At 49.2% G+C, this 19744-nt stretch overlaps 1 long non-coding RNA gene across 2 annotated transcripts in view; it reads left to right on the top strand.

Moving 5' to 3' along the window:
- LOC109551234 (uncharacterized) overlaps positions 1 to 19744 on the top strand; it is a 77068-nt gene that overhangs the window by 1429 nt on the left and 55895 nt on the right. Inside the window, exons 2-7 of one of the 2 annotated variants that reach the window (XR_012325707.1) lie at positions 96 to 217; positions 2909 to 2995; positions 4088 to 7057; positions 11721 to 11941; positions 14579 to 14709; positions 17792 to 17927. This is a non-coding gene — a long non-coding RNA (uncharacterized lncRNA). Of the gene's footprint in view, positions 1 to 95; positions 7058 to 11720; positions 11942 to 14578; positions 14710 to 17791; positions 17928 to 19744 lie in introns of both variants that reach the window. The other variant, XR_002177978.3, reaches the window with a different exon arrangement.

The raw sequence follows: 19744 nt of genomic DNA on the forward strand, positions 1-19744 counted from the left end.
GTGCGTGTGTGCGTGCGTGCGTGCGTGCGTGCATGTGTGTGTTGGGGAGGACTAAGAGCCTGGAAAGTTTTTGGTGTGAGTTGCTTCTTTGTCAGTTCCTGTTCAGAGGCATAAGTCCCTGCCGGAAATGGTCTTGGGAAAGACTGGTTGAGTGTGGCAAGGGCTGGAAAACCTGGAATTTCATGGAGGGAAGGAGGATCTTCAGCCTTTCCTGAGGGTAAGTTACCCAGACTTTGCTTTATAGTTCATTTTGGAACAGCTTACTCTGCCAGAGAGCATGTTCACTTCAAAGTTCTTCCTCCACGATCACTTGAGGTTTTCCAAACAGACCTCTGAGGTTACATCCATTTGCCAGATGGAAAAACTGAGGCTAGGAGATTTACGTTTCCTCCAAAGTCACTGGGCTATGGCAGGGGTGGGTCTAGACCAGATCATTCACATCCTGGTCTCCTCAGCTTCATTATAGGGGTCTGTGTCCTGGACACTTTGGGGACCATATATGCTAGACGACACACCTGAGACGTAGTAGATGCTTAACCTGCTCAGTCTGCAGGTACACTCAGGCCTGTTGAGGAGCCAGTCAGAAGAGAGAAATTTCTCGCTCCCCATAATGAAGGAGGCAGGTCCTTGGAATAGAACATTTTAAATTTTAGATCAAAGAGACGGCCCCCACCATATCTGGCTACTAGCAACTCTCCATCTCTCATTCAGAAATTCAATGGTAACTAATAACCAAACCCTAACTCCAGTTGACTTCCAAACTCTAATCTTAATGCCCCAATTCTAACCACTCATCTAAATTGTTCATTCCTTAATTCTAACTGGAACACAGCACTCCACCCCTAAGGGCAACTCAGCCCCTCTGAAATCTTCACTGTCAGCCTGATGTATCTTTAATATCCTTCATATAGCCCGCAGTGGGTCAAAGCCATTGTCCTAGCATCCTGGAGCAAGAAGGTCCAAAATGAGGGTGCAAGCAGCCAGGGAGGGGCTAGTCACACCATGAAGTTGTCTTTGTTATGAAAGTGCCCCTTTTCCTCCCCAGGTACCCAGGCCTTCATGTTGTACCCAGGCCCTCCTGGGAGTGGGGGAAACGATTAACGTGTTAAATCTTCTAGAGATTTTTTGAGAGACTAAAAACAGGCAAAGCTGACCAGATGGGATGAAGCATGAATGGAGGATTCCAGCCATTCAGGCATTCATTCTTCAACATTGTATGAACAATTAAAAGTACTAGGGCACCCAGGCAAGCCGTGATTCAGATATAGTTCCTGCCCTCAGGCACATTGGTATCCAGAGGCAACTGATTTTTTTGAGCACTTGAAATGAATTAGGTACCTATGTTAAGCAATTTTCCATGTTATATTTTATTTAATTGTTACAACCCTATGGAAAAGGAATTACTATTCCATTTTGTAGATGAAGGCACTGAGGCTCAGTGCTAGTAAAGTGCAAAGCCAAAGACTGAAAGACTAAGTCTCTTTTCCTGCATTGTCTCTGGGTGGGGGGGGAGGGAAGTTTTCCAGGACCCCTGACTTCTCTTGCGGGGTCCAGTCACCTCCTGTACCACCTAGTCCCAGGCAGCAAGTGTGGAGCCAGATGATTGGGTCAGAGTCTCTCCAAGGCCCCACCCACCTCTGCTTTGCTGAGCCTATCAGATTGCAGGCCCTAGGGGTGGGGCCAGAGGCTGTTAGAATGGTCGCCTGGTGTCAATGGAGGGGCAGAGCGGGAGTTCCGTTTGACGGTTACTGTTCTTTTCCTTGGTGTCTGATTCTACCCATTTCCTTATTGACCACCAGGTTTCCAAGCCACTGGACAGTCATGGCCTGCTCTGGCTTCCCATTAAAGTCATGGTCAGATTAGCTTTGTCCACAAAGCACAAAGCCCTGCCTTAATGGAAACAATCCTGCTTCCACATTATGATATTCAAAAATAATGCTTTAGTTAATTGGTATGTTAGGCAACTACTCTGTCCTGCTTGTGGAGAGGAATAACCCCTGCCTTTGAGGTGCTTACAATGCAGTGATAAAAAATAGAAATTAATGAGTAGAGTATTATAATATATTCGTAGAGCACTAACTGCATGCCAGGTGCTGCAGCTTTCAACAAGTACTATCTCATTTAATGCACAGTGACATGAGCACACATCACAGCAAGTTTTCTCCTGCAACATATAACAGAGGTGGGAAGAGTTGAGAGAATGGCATCAGAAGAACTTACATTTAAATTTAAATCCTGTCAAACACTAGCTGTATGATGCTTGGCAGTTACTTAACCAGTCTGAGCCTCAGCTTTTATATCTGCAAAATGGGAGTATTTTATACCTCCATGGTAAAGAGCTGTTTGTGAGGGCTAAGTGGGAAAATGCCTATGAAGCACTTAGCATATGTCTAGGATGGAGTAGATGTTTATGTGTTTCTTCGTTCATTTTACAAATAGGTACTGAGTGCCTATTATATGCCAGGCACAGTTCTAGGCCCTGGGGATAAAACACAAAGCCCACTTATACTCTATGGCTTTATTCAATCTTGGTTTCTTTTCTGCCTGTGTATTCCCATATACTTTCATGATCAGTAGCTCATTTTAAGTAGATATATATTCATTTACTTCATCTTTGCATCATCCTGGTCAAGTAGGGATAAAAGAGGATTACTTCCATGTGATGGATGGAGAAACAGAGGCCTAGAGAGATTAGGTGATTTACACAACACATCTGTAACGAACTCTAAACCACAGATTGGTATCCTGTTTCTCAGCCTTGTCTCCGCCAGGGACTCTCTCTTTTGGCATATGTTCCATGTAGCCCCACAATTCTTCTCGGGGCTGTGAGCTTTCTGGAGAAAGTTCCTGCAGAGAGCTCCCTGCTAGAGGTCCTAGCCCCTCCCACTCTCAGGCTCTGTCTACGCAGGTGGAGTGCTGAGCATCAGGGCAGAGCCCTCCACCAGCATAGACAGACTGGGTCCATTACGTTGGGGAAGAACAGGTGGAGAAAGAGGTAAGTGGTGATTGAGCCCTTGATCGTCCCCCCCCACACACAGCCCTTAGCCACTGTCCACTCAGGTTCTTTCCTGCTGAGACTCCTCCCATCCCTTCTTGCAAATTTAGTGGACGGATGAGGACCCAGCAGGATCCCTGCAGAGTGGGAAGAGCACTACGTATATGTATACCTGTATATCAGGTATACAGGCTCAGCGGTTAAGAAAACTTGTGTTTAGTAAAACTGGCCCTTATTTGTTACTATGTAGCAAAATTTATCCTGAGCAAAAGTCCAAGGAATGGGCAAAGTTGATATACAAGCATGTTCATTCATGGAAGAGTTACTTAGGGTTGCAAAGCATTAGAAACAAGCTAAATGTCCAACAACAGGGGCTTCATCGAGTCAAACTGTGGCTTTCTCTACTCTGGAGTATTAGGTGGCCATTAACAATCCTATTGTAAAATAGTACTTCTTGACCTGGGGAAATACCGTGATATATTGCTAAAGGGTAAAAAGCTGGCTGAAATATCAGGGAAGGCCTCTGGGAGGAGGAGGAGTCCAGGGCCAGCTCTCTTTGCCACCAAAGAAAATCTGTTTGTTTGTAGAGCCATCTCTCAACTGCCTATAAGAAATTTGTTTACGGCAGAGGATTTCAGAAACCGGTTTCAGATTCTCCTTCCTTCTCCCTGCTTTTAAAATTTTATAACCACAATCCCTGATGTTTCCTGAAGTCCAGTAGGAGAAAGATCTCGTGAAAATTGTGTTATTTCCTCTCAGGGTCAGCCAGGGCCTTTGCACAAGCTGTTCCAATTGAAGGAACCAATTACCAAGCACATAACACATATCCCCCTCAACACACACACACACACACACACACACACACACACACACACACACACACACACACACACACACACACACACACGCTGTCCCTGACAGGTCACTTTCCTCTCTAACACATCCTCACAGCACCATGGACTTCCTTCTCCTTTGTTTCCACTTATTTCTGGAATTATCTGATGAATGTCTTTCTGATTCTATGCTGTCTCCCTCCATGATGACAAGGCTCGTGGGTGCTGTGCTCACCCCTCTCTTTCCCACCCAGCACAGCTCCTCTCAATAACTGTCGGATGCGTAGATAGATGAACGGCTGAGAAGACGGATGGGGAGATGAACCTGCAGGATAAAAAAGCAGAACGGAGGGGAGTGATTACAACAGACTCCAAGGAAGAAAGGAGCTTGGAATCAGGACTGGCTCCAGACACAGACTAGTAGGTAGCTGCCTGTGACACAATTGCAGGGTCACTAGGGAGGCACTCCCCCCACCGTGGCTCCAGTGCCTCACATCCCTTTTACAAAAGGAGACAAAGCCTTCTGTTCCCTGAAGTGTACAGAGCTCAGGCATGAATCCCATGTTCCTGGAGAGGGAAGAAGTGCTCAGAGGGTTACCCTCATTCATGCTAAGGGGTAAATGACTGAGAGAGCCTTTCCTAAGAGCAAATTGTGATGGGAGGCTATGTGTGTGGAGGAAGGGAGAGGAAATTAGGGAGAGAGGCCAGGACCCAAAATGGGCAAAAGACACAGACAAAGGAGTCTTAAGGCCTGAGGCCAACGTTGACCGGACGTGTCATTTTGCTTTTGCTGCACTCAGTCCTATTGTGTAGGACAACCTTCTTGGTAAATCGGGTTCCGCAAATATTTGACGTCTGGAAAACTTTCAACAAAGATGGCGTTCGGAAGCCTGGCTCGGAGGCCCCAGGATGACAACCTAATTACATTCCTTTTAATAGCTCCTTCCCAAGTGCTCAGTCAGGGACATCTGCTGTGCCGCGGTTGCACCTTCAGGGAGGAATATTTTTATCCCCGCGATGCCACAAAAGGAAACTTCTGAAGGCTGGATGAAAATGGCCTCTGCGTTCCCAGAGCCTCAGGGCCCAGGTAGGTAGGGCCTAACACTCTCCCCACACCCCTCCACCCCCAAAACAGGGCCAGGCTCCTTTTCACAAGCAGAGGAGGCGCTGACTGCCTAGGAAGTGGTGGTTGTTATGGGTGTGTGTTTAAAATTTTCCTTTTGCAGTTTTCCCAGAGGTACCTACAACATGCCAGGCTGCCTCACCCAGTTTTCCATGTAAGTGGGGTGTCAACATAACAACTAAGGCTGACGCCAGGCCTCACTGCTCAGTGGGACCCTGTCACCACTTCTACCCATTAACTGTTCTTACCCTACAGCCCAGCTGAGGATCCCCAACACAGACCTTTGTTATGACAGAGGAAGGAAAGGGGGAGACAAACAAGAAAGAGCAGGATTTCTGTGGTTTGTTTAATAGGTGATGATTAGCTTGCTAGGAAGGCCAAGGGCTGATAGGCTAAAGTAGGAGATGTGTCTTTTGAGAGTCCCTGGGATCAATGAACAAAATGCAAGGAGCCCCAGATATGCATCTACTCCATATTCTCTCCTCCTCTTCTGCGGACAAGTTCCCTGCGTCCCGGAAAGGTAAATGGACTTGCTCAAGGAGTTAACATTGCCACCTGGGTTGACTCATCTCTCTTTTTTTTTTCTTTTTTTGTGGTACACGGGCCTCTCACTGCTGTGGCCTCTCCCGTTGCGGAGCACAGGCTCCAGACGCACAGGCTCAGCGGCCATGGCTCACGGGCCCAGCCGCTCCGCGGCATGTGGGATCTTCCCGGACAGGGGCACGAACCCCTGTCCCTTGCATCGGCAGGTGGACTCTCAACCACTGCACCACCAGGGAAGCCCTGACTCATCTCTTTTCATCCAAAGAGTCTTTTTGGGTGAGAACTGCTCTACTGTGAGTTCATCAAATCACATTGGCAAAAAAAAAACAATAAAAAAATAAAGATACAGAGGATATTACAAAAAAAATCACATTGGCAGACGCTTGACTGAAGCGTGGCCTCTTTACCTAGGAAGCCAATCCTCTTGGATGGAGGGACACCCTCGAGCCAGGAGGAGAAAGCAGTCATCACTCTGATGGGCCCTGGGTCCAGACACTCATCTGCCCACCAGAAAGGAGCTGCTGGGCAGTTGAGGGTGCTCTGTGCTGTGTTTGCGCTGACATTTTTGACCCAGAAATTGTTTATTTTGATGGTGGCTGCTTTTTTCTATTAGTGGTTCTAGCACATCCTAAAGGTGCTTACGGAGCCTTTGTGTTAATAGTTACTCTGTGTCCCTTCCAGGCTTCTAGTGAAGAAGAAGGCAAAAGAAGCAACATTTCTGGACAAGTGCCAAGGAAGCACATGTGGAGCGCAGGGTGACAACTGCTGTTTTCCTCTTCTAGCCAGGGATCTTCTTTTCCGAGCCCAGAGTCCCGTGTGGTTCTCTTCCTCTTCCTCCCCTTCCCCTCAGCTCTCATTTGACCATCGTGGACTTCTGTGGTCCCCTCATTTTTCAGCCTTTTTAAAAAATTATTTATTTATTTATTTTGGTTACGTTGGGTCTTCTTTGCTGTGCATGGGCTTTCTCTAGTTGCGTTGAGTGGGGGGCTACTCTTCGTTGTGGTGCGCAGGCTTCTCATCGTGGCACACGCTTCTCATCGCGATGGCTTCTCTTGTTGCGGAGCACAGGCTCTAGGCACACAGGTTTCAGTAGCTGTGGCACACTGGCTCAGTAGTTGTGGCTCACGGGCTTAGTTGCTCCACGGCATGTGGGATCTTCCCAGACCAGGACTCGAACCCGTGTCCCCTGCATTGGCAGGCGGATTCTAACCACTGTGCCACCAGGGAAGTCCCCAACATCAGCCTTTCTTGCTAACAAGCTGTGCAGTCTTTGGGTCTTCCTTTATTCAAATTCTGGAGAGAAGGAATCTGATTGACTCAACCTGTCTTTGGCTTCACTTGCTCTCCTTTTGAGGTACCCGTGTCTGGATGCACTGGTTTTGGATCACGTGGACCTTCAGGACCAACCCTCGACTGCCATGCATAAGGACAAGCCTGTGCTGCTCTCCCGAAGGAGCCCTGGGGCCTGGGAGGCAGCCTACTGCTTGGCCTGGGCAGTAGTCAGAGTGCTGGAGAGGCAGTGTTGGAAAAACCAAGGGAGCTCTACGGTGGAGCAAAGGCAGGGTAAGTCCTTGGTGATGGGGCCCAGCAGTGGCTCTTAAAATTGAAGAAACAAGTAATTAAGCATTCAACAGGCGCCATGATGGAAAAATCTAGCAGGTGTGTGGGGAGGGTTGGGAGGATACCAGTGCACTGAGTATGTGAACTTGCCTTATTCATAACCTCAGTCAAGACCATGATACAAATAATCAAATACTACTACTACTAATGCTTACTCCAGGCCAGATACTGTTCTAAGTGCCTTCCTTCCATTAACTCATTTAATCCTTAAAATGCCCTCTGAGGTAAGTACCATTTCTATTTTATCCATGAAAAAACAGACTCAGAGCGTATATAAAGGCCAAGTCACACAGCTAGTAAGTGGAGGAGCTGGGATGTGCTCGTCATGACTTTGCTATCCTACCTCCCTGGTAGGAGAGCAGGTGGCCACATCCACCAGGCTGTTTGGGTACCATTCAGTCCTAACTGGCCCAGAATGTCTCCCTCAGTTCTGTCATTCTTGCCATCTCCCTTAGGGTTCAGAAACTCCTGCTCTTAATCATTAATGTAGTGGAAGACATGGTAACCTCAGAAGATCTCTGGCTAGAAGAGGAAAACAGCAGTTGTCGCCCTTGCCCTCTCCCAGTAGACCTTGTGTCCTAAGCGGATGCAAAATGAGCATGAAGATTTCACTCTTAGGAGTTAGTGAGTTAACAAAGCCTGGGGCTTAAAGGAAGTGGGAAAGCAGTGAAGGGCTCCAGGATTAACCTTGAATTTAGGCTGAGTAAGAAGCCAATATGTGATGTATTATATTGAGAAGCCCCAGGGAAGAAACCTCCCTCTGCAATACCTATCATTCCACCGATTATAGTCCTAGAGCAGCCCTGACCCACAGAACTTGCTGTGCTGATGAAAATGTTCTATATCTGCGCTGTCCAGTTCGGTAGCCACTAGCTCCATGTAGCTATGGAGCACTTGAAATTTGGCTAGCGTGATTGACTAAATTTTTTATGTTAATTAATTGGAATCTAAATGTAAATTGCCACATGGGGCTAGTGGCTATTATCAGGGACAGGGCAGTTCTTGAGGACTCTCTAGAATATATGTCCCACTGGGAGGCTCAGACCTTAAGCAATCATCTGTTAAAACCTTAGTTCAGGGAGTGCATGCCGGGGACAGGGTGCGGGGCAGGTGCATTTCATTTGGCCAGAATGTGGCTTTAGAATCTTTCATCTGAAAGCCTTCGGGCCGGGCAAGCACTCTCCAGTCTCTACCCCCGCTAATTTTACTCCAGGGTCACTGCACACGTTTCGCCACCTCTGATGGCATGTATAGTCGCGACCCTAGCCTTGGTAAAAGCCTTCAGTGGGTCTCAACTTGATGTCATTTGCTTCTCACAAGAGCCTCCAGTATGAAGGCTGAGTTGAGATGGTTGTGTCCATTTTGTGGGTAAGAGAATGAAAGTCCCCAGAAGCTCCCAGGAAGGGGCATTCTCCAAGCCTACCTCCACCTTTCCTGTCTCGTTTGCATAGATACTGGGAGCCACCAGTTGGCTTATGGGGCTGACCTGGCCCTGCTTTGGAACCTTGCCCAGCCCTGGCCACCCTCAGAGCACCTTTTCCCCAGCATTCCATTCTTGTTTTCATTCAAACATTATCTTGATTCTTTTTTTTTTTTTTTTTTGCGGTACGCGGGCCTCTCACTGTTGTGGCCTCTCCTGTTGCGGAGCACAGGCTCCGGACGCGCAGGCTCAGCGGCCATGGCTCACGGGCCCAGCCGCTCCGCGGCATGTGGGATCTTCCCAGACTGGGGCACGAACCCGTGTCCCCTACATCGGCAGGCGGACTCTCAACCACTGCGCCACTAGGGAAGGCCCTCTTGATTCATTTTTAATGCAACCCAGCTGCCGCCCTAAGGCTTACTTAATACACCACTTTCACTCGACTGTGTGCCTGCCTGTCTGCCTGGGCTTTGCAGCCTTCTGTTGTGCTTTCAAAGTTGAAAACGCTTGGGGTCCATCAGCAGGTTCAACTGGGTGAACTGAGAGGGAAAAAAACCCAATCTTCCAACTCTACCTCCACCCAAAGCCTGCCCCCTAGGCCTTTCCTCCACATCAAACCTGATCCTAGCCCCATCCCAGTTTTCCACTGGCCTCACACTGCTTATCTCTAGGCTTCTGGAATTTAACACCTGCTTGACCCTCTGCCCCCTCAACCACCCAGCAGGGCCTCCACTCAAGTTTCCTGCCTCCCTGACAGGGGAGCGGGCCCATGCTGAGCTGTCTGCCTTCCAGCTTTCCCACCAATTACCTTCCCTTTCTGGAGACTTTGAGTTTACACTACTATGGGACGGTGGCCAAAGAGACCTGCGTGCAATCAGGAGGTGCAGTTGTATGACCTTGGGCAAGTAATTTAACCTCTCAGAGTCTCAGTTTCCAAAACTGGGATTTTCAGGGATTGGACTGGATTAATGATTTTTCAAACAGTTTTTCTCAGGAGGGTTTTTCAGAGACTTCACAGAAGGCTGGAAGTTGGGGGTTGGGGGTGGGAGGTTGGGTGGTGGGGAGGAAAACCAAGTGGACAGGAACTTCAGGATTTCCCCTACCCGCTTTGATCAGAGAACCCACCTTAATCTGATTAATGGACCAGGCTTCTAAAATGCTGCTGAAAGAGAAAGAGAGAGGGAGAGAGATCGAAAACTCCAGATTAACCATAAGTAGATGATCCAAAAAGATGCTTACAGCTTTAGCATGGTGGAGTCAAAGTCTTTTCTCCCCAGTGGGTTACAGGCCACACAGTTGGGGCCCAGTCAGTGCCCGTGGAAGGAAGGAAGGAAGGAAGGAACAATGGAGACTTTCTGTGGTGTTCCACGTGTGTCTCCTCTTAGCAGCCAGACCGAAAGACTTCATCTTGCATTTCTCTTGCATTCTCCAGAGAGCTGCCGGCACAGGCCTGCAGTCTGGTCTCAAACCCTCTTCCTAATTGGAAGTTGGGGGAGGGGGTAGAAGTTGGGGGAAGGACCTCTGGGAGACAGAGCCTGTAACCCTGACCATAATGTATAATAAAACAAGTGCCAAAGCTCAGGGGGCGAGTCCCGCCCCCTTTACTACCCCGTGATCTCTGACAGGGGGAAAGGAAGAAGGAGCACCCTAGGGGCGAGAAGGAAAGAATGCATTGGAGTAGCACTCCCTCCTGGAGAGATTAGGGACCCAATGTGAGACCTCTCTCAGAGGGGGCTTCATCTCCAGGGGATCCTGGAGAGAGGAATTCCCAAACCAGAGGCCACGTGTGACCCACAAATGCTTGTGGGTTTGGTCAGATCATGATAACATCAAGAGTTTTGTAAAAAAAAGTAAATAATAATTCATTGCTGGTATTAAAAAACAGGTATTTAAAAGAATTTTTTTACATAAAAATTTAGGTTTCTGGCTTCTTTTGGAAAATTGGAAGAACTGAAAGTGCTGGTCATATATTCCCACTGGGCAAGAGTTGGTTGTGCTGAGCATCTGCTACTTTCCTTAAACCTTCACTAAAACATCCGCTTGCTGGTTTGCCACAGTCCCTACCACTCCCTACTGCTCCCTATCGTTATGTCTGATCTCCTTCTCCCATTTATGCCACTGCCTGGCTCCTGTAGCATCTGAGCTTGTGACCTTTGACTTTATCCAAAGAGATTACACTGGCACAGAGAACCATAAGGGCAATATTCCTGAGCAGAGGAATATCCCCCTGCTCCTAACACCATTTCATTAGGGAGGCCACCCTTCCTGAAAGAGGTAAATCCTACCACATAGCCTCACAGATCGTGAAGAGCATTCGATTGCCAAAGGGTTTGGAAAAAAATTTGTATAGATCTGCCCAGCTCCCTGTCCTCACAGCCTGCCCCCTCCAGCATCAACAGCTGCCCATTGCATCATCAGTAGCAGCAAACTCAGGCCCCAGTCGCTCATCCTCTGTGACCCAGGAGAGAGTCAACCTTGTGCCCGGGCCCGGCCTGACCTTGCAGTCTGTTCCATCATCAGAGCCATTTGCTTTGTGCCTGCTGACCATCATGTTTGTGTAGCCCCTTGCGTGAATACCTGCCTTGGTTTCCTACCAGCCCTGAAAGGCTCTGGGAACTGAGTTGTGCCCTTCCCTCTCATGCAAGGTCTTTGCAGCTGAGTCCTGTCCCTGGAACACCAGCTGCTGCCACCAGACTCCTTCAGCTGTGAGACTGCCTTCCTTCTGCCTCTGCCTTTCCCAGAGGCTGGCCTGCTCCCACCCCTTAGAGCAGGTCTTGTCCTATTGCCTGCCTGGCCCTGTGCAGGATGCTGCCAGCACAGGCGAAGCTTGTTTAGGGAGTGGGGTTTAGGTGGGATTTCAGCCCCCACCCCCACCTTCAGCCATCACCTTTGTGCATGATCGCACAACTCTGAGTAAGTTTGCCTGGGTCCTGAGCCTGGGCCATCTCTGTTTGGCTTCATCCTCCCACTGACCCAGCTTCATTTCTGATATCCATCCCCCAGTTTCCCAGCATTTCCTGTTCCTCCTCGTCTGACACCTAATCCTGGGGCAACAAGCAATGAATATAATAATAATTAACATATTGAGATTCTATCTGAGACAGTATATGAAGCACTGTAGATTTATTATTATATTTAATTCTTACAACAACCAGGAAATGTATAACTGCTGTCCCCATTTTCCAGATGAGGAAACTGAGGCAGAGATCAAGGAATTTTCCCAAGGCCCACCACCAGTGAGTGACAACACTAGGATTCAAACCTAGGTCTATTGCCAAAGCTTAAGCTCTTAACCTCTCGGCTCTGTCTACCAAATCAAAGAAAACTGGAAATGAGACTCAGAGAAGCCAATCATTTGTTTAAGATCACACAGCTCATCAGTGGTAGAGCTCGAATTCAAAACTCAGGTATGTCTTCTGTCACCAAGTCCAAAGCTCTTTCACCTGCTGTCTCTTTCACTGTTCTGTTTGCCTCTCAGCTCCTGGAATATGATGGGGCGTTCAGGAAATACTTGCAGACTGAAGGAGTTACCTCATCTAATTTGATGTGCCTAGTTATGCCTACTTGTTTTCTCAGAAACTCTCTCCCAGTTGCTTCCATATCAGCCAGACTGGTCTTGTCTACAAACAGGTTAGACCTTAACTCAAATTCCATCCTCCCAAACTGAGGACCTGGAATTCCACCATGGAACAACTTTCCTGTAAGGGGAATAGATGATTATAATGTCCTAACCTCTTAGGATAAATGTGTTTTGCAGAAAGTTTTCTGACAAGAGGACCTCGGGGGTATGAGAAACTGAAGTTCTGGTTGAGGGTGGGCTGGGAGAAGACTCAGGGCTGAACCAGGGTGTGAAGACAAATTTCACTTAAAGTGATTTTCTGGAGATCAGAGCCTCTTGATCCTGCTTCCCTGAACTCTGAATCTCTGCGTTTGACCTTGCCTTTGGGCCTTACAGGCCCCTGGTCCAGGGCCCTCTTCCCAGCTGGGGAGGTTAGCTCAGATATCTCCGGAAAGGACCTGGGGACTGGCAGGGCCCTAGGATAGGGCCAGCGGAAATGCCACCTTCACACAGCAAGTCTTCACACCTGTCCCCTTCAGGCGGTCCTAGGCTTTGCCACAGCCCCCAGGAACAGGCCCGCCAAGTGGCTTCTCTTGTTAGCCTCTCTAATGGACAGTAATTGTGTGAGAGCCTATAAGGGCTGTGGAGCCCCAGCTTGCCAGGTGAAAACTGGTTTCTTAGAGGCCTGGGCCATATTTAGTTCCTGGCAGCCTGGTTGGGATTAAAGACTTTCCAGAACCTTCACTCAATTCAATTTAAGTGAGCAAGGATTCACTTAGCCGCTCTGAGTGCCAGTGCTGTTTCTGAGCACTTCATCTCTCTCCTATTCCAGTCCATTTTCACGTCCTGATGGCAGCTGAATTTTCTTAAAGTCAGCGCTGCATAGTGCTCTGAGGCTTCAGAATCAGACAGACTTGGGTTCATGTCTTCTGCCACTCAGTAATCGCATGACACTTACCATAACTGAGCTTCAGTTTCTCCATCTGTAAAACATCAACCTCAGAGGGCTGTATTTGAGAATTAAATGAGATTGTGCGTGAGCTTAGACCAGGGTCCATCACCTGGAAGGCCATGACGGGTCAACGGTAGCAATCAAACTAGTAAGCACATAAAACCATAAAGCCTTCCTGCTCCCATAAAACATTCCTTTGCTCAGATACCTCCTAAAATTCCCTACCACCCCGAGGACAAAATCCTGCCTTCTTCAAGACCTTCCATGTAGGGCCACATTTCAAGTGCTTAACAACCACATGTAGCTTGTGGTTGCCATATTGGACAGCACAGAATAGAACATTTCCATCGTCATAGAAAGTCTGTTGGGCAGCCCTGATGTAGGTGATACTGTAGTTCACTCACTAATCTGAGCCCCTTTCCTTGGAATAGGTCTCAGTAGAGGTATGGGGTAAAAGTGGTCAGCACGAGGGTCCTGGAAGGTGGGGAGTGGGCACCACCAGGCCAGGAAAAGGAGTAAACAGAGCTCAGGGAACTGAGGTCAGATCACAGGGGTAGCCATCAATAGCCTCACTCCCCAACATCTTTCTTTTCTTCCCCCCATTTTGGCCTTAGCCTCTCCAGGGGTGCCCTTGGAGAGTAAGGAGATAGGGGGCAGTAGAGGGTAGCAGCAGGGGTCTTGGACCCTGTGGGCCTCTGTAATTTACTGTGTGTGAACTTCCTCTCACCGTTTAATTATCTCTACTTCTCCAGCTGTTGGGAGGAGTAAACAATTAACACCCTACCCCTGCCCAGGCACATTGGGAGAGTTTAACCCATGATAGATCCTTTTCTCACATTTAAATAAGCACTGTATATGAAAATCTGTCTGTCAGAGGGGGTGTGCATGCATTTGTTTTTAATAAAGAAAAAAAAAGAAGAAAAATGAGCAGACCATTTTTTTTTTTTTTTTTGCGTTACGCGGGCCTTTCACTGTTGTGGCCTCTCCCGTTGCGGAGCACAGGCTCCGGACGCACAGGCTCAGCGGCCATGGCTCACGGGCCCAGCCGCTCCGCGGCACGTGGGATCTTCCTGGACCGGGGCACGAACCCGTGTCCCCTGCATCGGCAGGTGGACTCTCAACCACTGCGCCACCAGGGAAGGCCGAGCAGACCATTTTTTACAAGAGCATGTTACCTTAAAGCGCGTGCTCCTGCCCCACAAAAGTTGGGGGAAGGTGGATAGAAGACCGACCATGAGGTGATCATTTTTGAAGCTGAGCTATATTAATATGAAGGTTCATTAGTCTCTTCTCTCACTGTGTATGCTTGAAAATTTCCATAAGAAAACAAGTTTAAAAGCTAAGAGCATTCTCCCACTAAAACTTAATATATCCAAGCAGACCACTTGCCCCCAGATTTCCAAGGAGGTCTCTCTCTCTAACACAAGGTGCACCTGTTCTCATGAGCCTGGAGGGGAGCAGGGAGAGTGGGGAGGGGCAGAGGGTGAATGTTCATCCTGTATGTTTCCATCCTGGTATCTGTTTATTTTACAGGGAACCTGAGCCTGTGGCCTCTCAGGTGTCTCTGATTCCTGATGAAAGGATCTGGGGTGTAGGCCCTGGTATCCTGGTGTCCTGGCCTCTGGCCAGGTTTTCCAGTTGCTTCTAGGTCTCGGCCTCCGCTGGTGAGAGCTTCAGTATCATGGGGTGGGGGGTTGGGGGGCCGGGGGGGGGCAGGGAGCACAGCTTGGAGTCCCTCCCAAGCTCTGCCTGAACCTTCTCAGCCTGCACCTTCCTTCCTTCCTTCCTTCCTTCCGCTGCAGTTGCATCTGCTCCCACCCTCCTGCAGCCTGCTGGTAGCTCGCTTTCCTCACGTCTCAGGGCTGCTTTGCTTTCCTAGGCCTTACTTCTCACTTCCTGGGCCACAGCGGGTGTTTCACGGGGCTGGGCAATCAACCCGTCGGGGATCACTCCCTTGAGACCCTGTGCTGCACCCTATTTTACTCTGTTTCAGTGGCCAGTCTGGTCTCTCTGGTTACAACCTCAGTTCCGGGGCCTAAGCTCTGTTATCTCCTCTTTATTTCCCACAGCACCTACTATAAGGCTGGGTACCCACAGAGGAAAAATGAATGAATGAATGAATGAATGGGTCTGACAGGTAGTGAGCCCCTCCTTTTTCTACCTGCCACCCGCCACCCCCACTAGGGGCTCTGAGCCAAGATAAGAACCATGAGGGATGGTCTTCCATCCTAATTCAACTAGGCCAGGAGTCAGCCACGGTGATGCTGTTATTGTCTGCCTGCCTGTGCTGGTTGGAGATGGAATGATTGCAGCCTGGGAAGGGTGGTGGGTACCCTGAGTCTCCCCAGAGGGATATTGAGAGAGAACTGGAAGAGCAGGAGAGAAGAAAGTGGGGGCGGGTAGAAACAAGGGAGGAGGGGTTGGGGAGGCACAGGGGGGAGGTGGGAGAGAGGGAGAGCGGGGCACAAAGAGAGGGAGGGAGAGATCCTGGCCTTGCACGTCCGCAGCCCTCTGACGTAGCTGTGCTGATATCCCCCGCACTAATTGCTTCAATTAATAATACTGCTCTATAAAATTTCCGCAGCTGAGAGCGAGTGCAAGGAAGGATGACATAATGCATTAATAATGCAGGCAGCCGATCGAGTTGGGCTCCTGGGGAGGTCCATTTAGGGGCCCGGCTGCCATCTTCGCAGCAGCTAACCCTCGGCCAGGGCGGCCGGCGTCCTTGGGCCTCTGTAGACCGCGGGGCTGCAGAGCTGGAGCCGCAGAGGCGGCGCCAATGGTGGGAGGCCGGGGACGGCTTCAGCCTCCTCTTAAACTCCGGAAGGCACCCCTCCCCCATTCTCTGATCCGGACAACCGATGTTTTCTCAGTCTTACGTAAGTGCTGCTCACGGTGTCCAGATCCGCAGCCCTAAACCCCGCACCTGCCCCTTCCCGGACCCCGGCTCTGATTAGCTACCCCTCCCCCGCCGCCACAATGACAAGTTCCGAGGCAGCTCTCCCGATGGTTTTTTGCTTTTGTTCTGAAATCTCCGTGCCATTTTTGATCTATCTGCGTCTTTGTCTTTTCGGCTTTGCCTCTTTGTCCCTGTATTCTTAAGAACTCTTAGGGAGGTAATCATCACTCTCAGGACAAAGAACCCGTCATCCAAAACACATTGAGCTGGTTTCTCTTAAGTCAGCAAGAGTGTCAGCATCACCCGAACCCTCCCTAAGGGTCGGCGGGTGCACAGTCCATCCTCCAGACTGTGCTCAGGCCAGTGTGAGTGTGGAGCCAGGAACAAAGGAGCCGGCAGCGGCGTCCCCATCCTGAAGCTGCAGGTCACTCTGTGGGGTTATACTGGTGCAAAGCCAGTTCTTCTCCCATTTGCTTGCAGAAACCAGGCCTGGACCATCCCAAACAAACTCACTAATGCAGGACTTCTCATTCTGGGGTTTAAAGAGATAGTTTAGAGTGTCCCAGAACCTGTGGAAATTTATAATATATAATAATATATAATAATAATATAATACAATAATCTTTTTACATATGTACATTTCTCTGATAAGAGCGTCTACAACATTCTCTGATTCTCTCGTGGGTGTGTGATGGCCCCAATGGTCCTGAAGCACAGCTCTAACCTCCTTGGGCAGTCAGGCCCTTAGCTAGATCCTTTGTTAACCGAGACATTTAGATGGACCCTTCTTTTCATCTCTGCCTCCGTGGCTCTAGATAAGGTCCTCTGCTTCTCATCTGGATTTTTGCAGTCAAATTTTATACCACAAGGGGTCAAGGATTAGAAATAAAGAAGGCGAGAAGAGGCCCAACATTCATCTAAGACTAAAGGGAGAAGTGAAAACTCATGCTTCAATTCTTGGCATCAGAGCACAGGCTGGTGCCTCTGTTTCACAGTAGGGCTGAAGTTTGTGTTGGCAACTCAGTGTTCTCTAGAACAGCCTTCCTTTCCAAGGAAGGAGAAGGTAGGAGAAAAACATGTGGTGGGCACTTTCTGTGTGCAAGATTCTGTCCTGAACAGTCTGGTGTGATCCTGATCACATTCCAGGGAGGCAGACCCTCCAGTCCTACGTCACTGGGGGAAATGGAGATTCCAAGACGTTAAGAAACTCAGGTAGCAGAGCCAAAATGTGAACCTAAGCCTTTCTGCCACCAAAGTCCAGCTCTTTCCATTACACAGAATTGCCTGGGTTTAAGTAGCTCTTGAGCTCTTGGTCTCTTGGGGGGGCATTTTCTGGGCGCAATCTTGGCTAATTCCCACCTCCAGGTTCGCATTTCTTATTGCCCGTTCTCCACCTGTACAAGTCCTACCTTTTTTGTAAAGACGTAACTTAATCTTATTTCCTCCATCAAGCCTTTTTTAGACAATTTCGGCACAGGGGGACCTCTTTGTATGGTGCGAGTAGACGTTAGCTATACAAAGGGGTGGGCTGCAGTGGCTACTGTTGATTTTTAGCCAACATTCATCTTCCCATTTATTCATGTCTAACAGATTCTAATTTCTATGGGATATTTACTCCTCCATTTAAACTCAGTGGACAGTTATCCCATCCCAGCTCCAAGAGTGGATTGTGGCTGGTCTGTGCTCGTCACAGAATCCTACTCCCCTCACCAATAGTCAGCCTGGGATTGGGCATGTGGCCCAGCTCTGGCCAGTGAGATGAAGGGAGAAATTGCTGGAAAGCTCCTGGGAAAGAGACATGGGAAGAGACAGTTTGTCCTGCTTCAGTAGGATGTTTCCATGTCTAGAATTGCTGTGGACATCCTGCCACCCAACATGAGGATGAAGCCCACTCGAGGATGGCAGAGCAGGAGGGAAAGGACTCCTTGAGCTGCGGTGTCAACACTCTGAGCCTGCCCTTCCTCTGAACCTGCGCTATGAAGGGTAATAAATCCCCTTGCAGTTGAGGACAGTCTGAGTTGAGGTTTTTTGTTACTTGCTGACAAAAACATAGCTGATACACTCTCCTTGCTTTAACGCACAGTATTTGCACTGTTTGCCTGACGTGTGTCCCATACTGCCTTGTCGTCTTTATTGTACTGTTGTCTTGTGTCGTTATTTAACTTTTTCTGTGTTTATGTCTCATCTATGAAGTCAACACCAGCTCTTCCAGCCCACATAGATGTTCTCTGAATTCTTATAGAGCTTCCAAATAGCAGTCAGATCTCTCATCCATTCATTCCAGAAGTATTTATTGAGCCCCAGTTATGTGCCACCCTCTGGGCAAGGGCTGAGGATACAGCAGTGAGCAAGACAGACATGGTCCCCACCCCACAGAGCTTATACTCTGTTATGAAATGTTTGTGTCTGCCCCCAAATTCATATGTTGACATCCTGACCCCCCAATGTGATGGTATTAGGAGGTGGGGTCTTTGGGAGGTATTAAGCGGGTCATGAGTATAGAGCCCTCATGAATGGAATTCGTGCTCTTGTAAAAGGGACCCCAGAGAGTACTCTTGCCTTCTTTCCACAGTGTGAGTCGATAGTCCTCATAGCACTTGGCACAACTGATCCCTAAATAAGCATTCACGTAAGTGCTAAATAATGAAGGGATGAATGTGTAAATGGATAGATGGAGTTAAATAAACACTTAAACATTTTCCTTCCACCTGTCCAGTTGGGAGGTTACAAACGAATCCTTCTCTTGCTGCCAGAATCCTCGTGATTGGGCCTCAGGAAGAAAGGCTTCCTTCAAAAGTGCATGTCCATGGGGAGTTCCCTGAGCCTCTTCCCTCCCCGTGGTACCCTGACTCCTTCATTGCCCAAGCTAGCTCCATCCTCCTGGCTGAAGGATCTGAAGGAGGGGAGATCCTAGGGTTCCCAGGCACATGTGACCCCGAGCTTTCCAGGCTGGAGCCCCACCTCATCCTCCTTCCCAGCTGCACTGACTGGTGGCTGAGTAACCCTCATGGATTATGTCCCAGGAGCTCTGGCCCTTCTCTTTCCCACTGCGGTGGCTTCCTCTGGCCCAGGAGACCGGATGTGCTCCTGCTAATGGTCTGGAAGTGCTCTCTCCTGCTGACCCAGACTCCCAGGAGGTCTTGAGAGAGGCAGAAGTCTGGAGAGAGAACGCAGACTGCTCACTCGCTCCTGGGGTCTAAACTCTGGAAATACTGAGCAGGCCCGTGCCTGAAGCAGTCCAGATGACAGCCAGCAAGTTTTGCCGAGGATTATCTAAGTGGGCTGTTAGAGCCCGGACCCTGGGAGGCGGGCAGGGAGGAGGAGCCCAGGAAGGAAGCATCGAGTCCCCTGTGATGTGTCCCTTAAAAGTCCATCAGCCAGGCCTATATACAGGTGGGAGTGAGGACTTGCCTGCGACCGGACACAGAGCCTGGCCCCAGGGGCCCAGCTTAGCACCTGGACTGGCCTGTGCTCGAATGCCAGCCACCTCCCAGTGTGACCTGGGCTGGTCCTGACCGTCTCTGAGCCTGCAAGTGTTGCAGAGGAGCAGGACAAGTTATGTAACTTCTGGGGCCAGTGCAACATGGAAATGTGGGGTCCCTTATTCAAAATGATTAAGAATTCCAAGATTGTGACAGGATAGCCTGAAGCCAAGCGCAGGGTCCATCTAACCACCAGCCCCTGGGCAACAACAAGGTCGCCCTCGTGAAGCTGGCCCTACAGAGGGGTTACTGAAGAAAAGTGTGAGTGGGGGGAGAGTCTGTACTAACACCTGTCCACAAGTTAACCACCAACCCTGG

The sequence above is a fragment of the Tursiops truncatus genome, chromosome 14, assembly GCF_011762595.2.
Source record: "Tursiops truncatus isolate mTurTru1 chromosome 14, mTurTru1.mat.Y, whole genome shotgun sequence".
Taxonomy (NCBI): domain Eukaryota; kingdom Metazoa; phylum Chordata; class Mammalia; order Artiodactyla; family Delphinidae; genus Tursiops; species Tursiops truncatus.